Below are 6006 nucleotides of genomic sequence, written 5' to 3'. Positions count from 1 at the left end.
TGTGTATAGCCTTTGATCCAGTAATACTACTGCTAGGTCTATATCCCAAAGAGATTAAAAAAAAAGATGGCAGGGGAGGAGGCCCTACTTGTATAAAAATATTTATAGCAGCTCTTTTTGTGGTGGCTAAGAAGTGAAAATTGAGGGGATGCCCATCAACTGGGAAATAGCTGAATAAGTTGTGGTATATGATTGTGATGGAATATTATTGTGTTTGCTATATGAAATGATAAGCATAATGATTTCAGAGAAACCTGGAAAGAATTACATGAACTGATGCAAAGTGCAGTGAGCAGAACCAGGAGAATGTTATACACAGTTAACAATGATATTATATGATGAAGAATTATCAAGAACTTAACTGTTCTCAGCAATATGATCATCCAAGACAATCCCAAAAGACTCATGATGAAATATGCTGTCTCCAGAGAAAGAACTGATATCTGAATACAAACTGAAAAAATTTTCCTTCCTTCCTTCCTTCCTTCCTTCCTTCCTTCCTTCCTTCCTTCCTTCCTTCCTTCCTTCCTTCCTTCCTTCCTTCTTCCCTCCCTCCCTCCTTCCCTTCCTCCTTTCCTTCCTCCCTCCTTCCCTCCTCCCTTCCTTCCTTCCTTCCTTCCTTCCTTCCTTCCTTCCTTCCTTCCTTCCTTCCTCCCTCTCTCACACACATCTTCTTGTGCAAAATGACTCATATGGAAATGTTTTACATGATTGCACATATATGACCTATATCAGATTGCTTACTGTAGAAGGGAGAGGGGAAGGGAGGGAGGGCTAGAATTTAAAATTAAAATTTTTTTTGAATGTTAAAAAATTGTTTTAACATGTAATTGTGGAAAAACAAAATATATTAAAATATATTAGATACAAAAACATTTTTTAAAAAGACAAAAAAAACCCAAAACCCTTAGGTATCATCGTGCTTTGTATACCATCTACTTCCAAAAAGGATTTGAGGCAGACAGTGATCCTGGGATCACAAAATTTTAGATTTACATGACAATGCAGTGGTCCGACTAGTCTGATTTATACCTGAAAGGAATTCTGGGTTTTGCAGGTAAGGCTCGTTTTCCTTTCAAAAGTGTCAAAAACATCTCTGAGACATACTTGGTTCAAATGTTGACATAGATTCCTGCAGGTATGGGCCATGAGTAGTCCAGCTTCTCCCTCAGGTTTCTGACCAATAAATCAGTATGACTAACACAGATTCAAGGCGGCTGTGTTCAACTGACTCCATGTTCTCTCTGGAATAGGTTTTCCCTGCTATGACTAAGGAAACTATCTGATAGGTGCTAGGTGGGACTATAAGTATCTCATTCTGTTCTAATTTTGAACCTGAGCTATTAGACTGGTCTAAATCAGAGCCTGCCTAAAGCGCACCCTAACTATAATACAGCCAATAAAGGGCCACATAATCTCTTCTTGCAGTCATCCAGTGAAGGGGAGCCCAACAATTCAGGAGACTTTGGGGAAGTTCTAATTATTAGAAAGCTTTTCCTAATATCAACCTTAAATTTGTCCCTTTGTAACTTATCACCTTTTATTCCAGGTTCTATTCTCTGAGGCCAAATAAAGTGAGTTTAATCCTTGTTTCACCTGATAGGCCTTCAGACACTTGAAGACAGTAATCAAAACCTCCCTGAGTCATCCTTTCTCCAGCCAAACATCCCCAGTTCCTTCACCGTATCCTCAGAGGACTTCCACTAAAGATCCTTCATCCTCCTAGTTGCCTGAAAACGTTAGAACTAAAGGATGCTTGGAGATCTGTGAGACACAGAACCTCTGAATTGGAAAGACACCTCAAGGATCATCCAATTCAGCCCACAGATGAATGAAAAATTCCCTTTACTGCCTCCCCAACAAATAGCTAGTTAACTTCTTGCATGCAGATTTGTTGCTGGTGAACTCACTACCAAAGTAGGCAGCTCACTCCATCTTTGGACAGCTCAAATGGTCATGTCATAATTCATCCCTTCATATCTCTCAGGGGTGATATGGGTGATAGGAAGGTCAAAGCAGAGCCAATTGTTAAATTTTCAGGGTGATTATACCTCAAAAATGAGGAAACAAATCAGGACTTGATTTACTATTTTGTTGATTGTCTAGACTTAAGAAAGTTATGGAAAAATGTTAATCATAAAGATTATGTTTTAAAATGTGTCAGATATCTATTCTCTGCCCCCACTCCCATTGTTAAACATTTACCAGCACACTGGTCTTTCACTCATTCATTGGCTCCAAAAGGCAGAACTAGGAACAAGCAGAAAAAACCCCTTAATTTCTCTTTCAAATGATAGCCCTTCAAGTAGCCTTCCCTACTGTGCCCCATTTCCCTTTCTCCAATGTAAGTATCCTTACTCCCTATTATCATTGGACAGTTATCAATTTCAGCCTTCTCAAACCCTTCCGGGCTTGGAACTACCCTCCAGTTTGTCAACATTCTTCTTAAAATGTGGTGTCCCAAACAAAACACAAAACCAGAAACGGACTAGAAGTAGGGCAGAACATAGCAAGACTATCACCTCCCTCATTCCGGACAAAATTTCTCTTAAAGCAGTTTAGGATGACACTGAGAAGTAGTTTGGCCTAGTGGATAGAGAGCGGCCAAAGGCTGTGACCCAAACCAGTGACTTCATCCCTCATTGTCCCAGGCAACTCTCAGACTATAAACATCGAAGAGGAAATGTCAACATGCAGTGGTAAAGGATTTTCCTTACTGGAAGTTTCTAATATCAGTGAATTCATAGGTCCAGTTTAAAACTAAAAAAATCCCAGATTAGCTTGCTGGCTGCCATGTAACAAGGATTGACTTATATGGAGCTTACAATTCATGAAAACTTCCTGGACTTTTTTTCTCATATGAATGTCTAAATATGCTCCTTCCAGTCTCTACTTAGGCACTTGATTTTCTTTCCTCTAAAATTTATTATTAATTTTTATATTCATTAAAATTTTTTTTGAGCTTCTGAATTCTCTCCCTCCTGCCCACCCCTCCCCCACTCACTGAGAAGGCAAGAAATGTGATATCAATTATACATAGCACTTGATTTTCTGAAGCCCACTTTAAGACTTTATATTCCTATTCTATATTATGTTGTATTGTAACTACTGAGATTCATTTTAATCTCAATAATGTTGTTGTTCAGTTGTGTTTCAGTCATATCCAGCTTTTCATGACCCTATATAGGGTTTTCTTGGCAAAGACACTGGAGTGGACTGCCATTTCCTTCTCCAGTTAATTTTATAGATGAGGAAACTGAGGCAAACAGGGTTAAATGACTTGTAGGGTCATATAGCTAGTAAGTGTCTAAGGCCAGATTTGAACTTAGGAATTCTTCCTGACTACAGGCCTGGTGCTCCTTCCTTCTAGCTGCCCTAATATTGACCAGGGTAACTGAAAATTTGATAAGCTTTCATCCTACTGAAAGAGGAAAAAAAAAAAAATAATCATGGATAGATTATTAGAGTCCTCTCCCTCAGAGATCTCAAAGTCAACATATTTCTATTAATTATTCTTTGGATCTGGTCATTCACTTCCAAATCCATCTAACTTTATTATCCTCCAGCCCACATCGCCACCTTGTCCAAAACTTTGTCAAATGCTCTGCTGAAATTCAGATATACTATGATTATGAGAACACTCCCTTGTTTTATAGAGGAGGAAACTGAGAGGAAAGGGCCAATTGGTGACAGTCAGAACTAGAATCCAGATCTCCTTGCACTATTGCTGATCTCCAAGGGTTCCAGTTAGGATCACAGATTTAGAGTTGGAAGAGATCACTTAATCCCACACTCTCATTTTACAAAGGGGGAACCAGAGTCACAGAGAAGTTAAGTGACTTACCCCCAAACAAGGGGCAGAGTAGGGTTTTGAACCCGGGTTCTCTGAATCAGAATTCCACTGCTTATTATCCTTTACTATCAGAGGATCGGTGGAAATCATTTCAGTTCAAATCTGTCTTTATGAATGAAGAAGATGAGGTTGAGTGAAATTATGGTGACTTGACTAAGGTCATACAGTTAATGGGTCAGTAATTCATATGTCTTCTGACTTAACCCAATGCTGTCTGTTGTCAGCACCACAAGACCGCTAATTCAACTTTACCTCCTGGGGATGAGGTCTTGTTTGCCACATCACCTGGCACATCTGCCTTACCATCACCAGGCTCACTGCTTAGGGAGACAAATCTGAGCTATACTTTGCAGCACCCCAGCAGGTTGGGTCCAGCAGGGGCCTTATTTCCCAGAGGATGCCCAAGCTGGGCTCTCTAACCCCAAATACCTCAGGGTCTCAATCCACAGGATTCAGAATTTAAGAGGGGGAGGAATTTACTTGCAGGGTCCAAGGGCTCTAAGAGAAAGAAGTAGGTAGAAAGATAAAGGAATGGGATGGAGGAAGGTAGACTGGGAAGGGAAGGAGGAGTTAGGGAGAGGAAAAATGGGGAAAAGGGGGGAGGGGATATGTATATTTTGGGGTAGGGGATGGGCTTAGCTTCTTGGTGGGAGCCTTATCTCTAAGAGGGAGGGGCCTCCCCCTTCAGTTAAAACTTAGAGCTAGTGATGGTGGTGGGGGGAGGTGGAGATGGACAGCGTGAGCATGAGACTGGAAGGGATAAAGCATTAACTTCTGCCTAGGCAGATGAGGCCTTCCTTGAACTTCTGGAGAGACTTCAACCTGTACTGGTAGATTCCTTTACCCCTTACCGGAGGAGATATGTAGCAGGAACACACACACACACACACACACACACACACACACACACACACACACACACACACACACACACACACACACACACACACACACACACACACACACACACACACACACACACACACACACACACACACACACACACACACACACACACACCCCCCCCCCCAAGGTCACCTAACAACAAAAGGGAATTACAGTACCAGTGGGTACCCCTAACTCACTGGGTAGATCTCCCACCAGGCTGGCTGCTCCAATTTCAAAGTACTCCTTGGGTCCCTAAAAATATAGTTGACTGGGACAACTCATGTCTCAGATGCTGTCTTCTCGCAAATCCCTTTACATTGCTCTTCTAATCTCTGCTGGGTGGGTCTGGTCTTGTATTCTCCACTGGATCCTACTCTGCAGATAAAACTACTCTATAAGGTGTTGCTGAGCAGTGCTCTGCTTCATCATCGTTTTGGGGACGCTTCTAAGCTCTTTTGGCCAGTTCTTTTAAAAAGGCAGAAGAACTCATGCCCTAGACCTAGAATAAGGCCTTCCCTGTTCTCTTCTCTTACAGTTTGGTCCCTGAAGCCCCTCATCTCCCAAAAGAAGATTCTGAGCTCTTGGCAACAAACTCATTAAAACAAGAACTACCAGGTACATAATGACCTTTGGCTTTCGGTGGTCAAGTCATTTTTCAGTCATTGAAGACTCTTCGTGACCCCATTTGGGGTTTTCTTGGCAAAGATACTGGAATGCTTTCCCATTTCCTTCTCCAGTTCATTTTACAGATGAGGAAACTGAGGCAAAAGGGCTAAGTAACTTGCCTGGGGTTGCAGTTAGTGACTGAGGTCAGATTTGAACTCAGAGATTAGACTTCCTGACTCCAGGCCTAGTACTCTATCCACTATGCCACTTAGCGGCCCTTAGTCTTTTAATTCCTCCTCCAGGAAGGGAGCTTGGTACCTTGGTCAGACACCTCATCCTACTTTGGGGTAATTTCAATATATTCCCCAAGTTTTCATCTTTTTTAAAGCTGATTCTCTAAACTAGGGAATGGCAATTTGCCTAATAATTACCAAACAGCTCTGGAGGTTTGGGGTTTCCTAGAATTTAAATCTTAAGTCTCTGAGAGGCAAGCTATATCTGGAGGATGAGGTCACTGTCTCTGTAACCTTCTCAGTCAAGTTACTAACCCCACCCCAAGCCAACTCATTGGATCCAAATCTGAAAGGGGCTTTGTTCTAAATCTTTACAGATCTTACTTTTGTTTGGGTGAACACATCATGTAAATGTTATAAATGTGA

The sequence above is a fragment of the Notamacropus eugenii genome, chromosome 4 (genome assembly GCF_028372415.1).
Source record: "Notamacropus eugenii isolate mMacEug1 chromosome 4, mMacEug1.pri_v2, whole genome shotgun sequence".
NCBI classification, from domain to species: Eukaryota; Metazoa; Chordata; class Mammalia; order Diprotodontia; family Macropodidae; genus Notamacropus; species Notamacropus eugenii.
The sequence above is the reverse complement of the archived record's forward strand: the minus strand, read 5'-3'. Positions refer to the sequence as shown.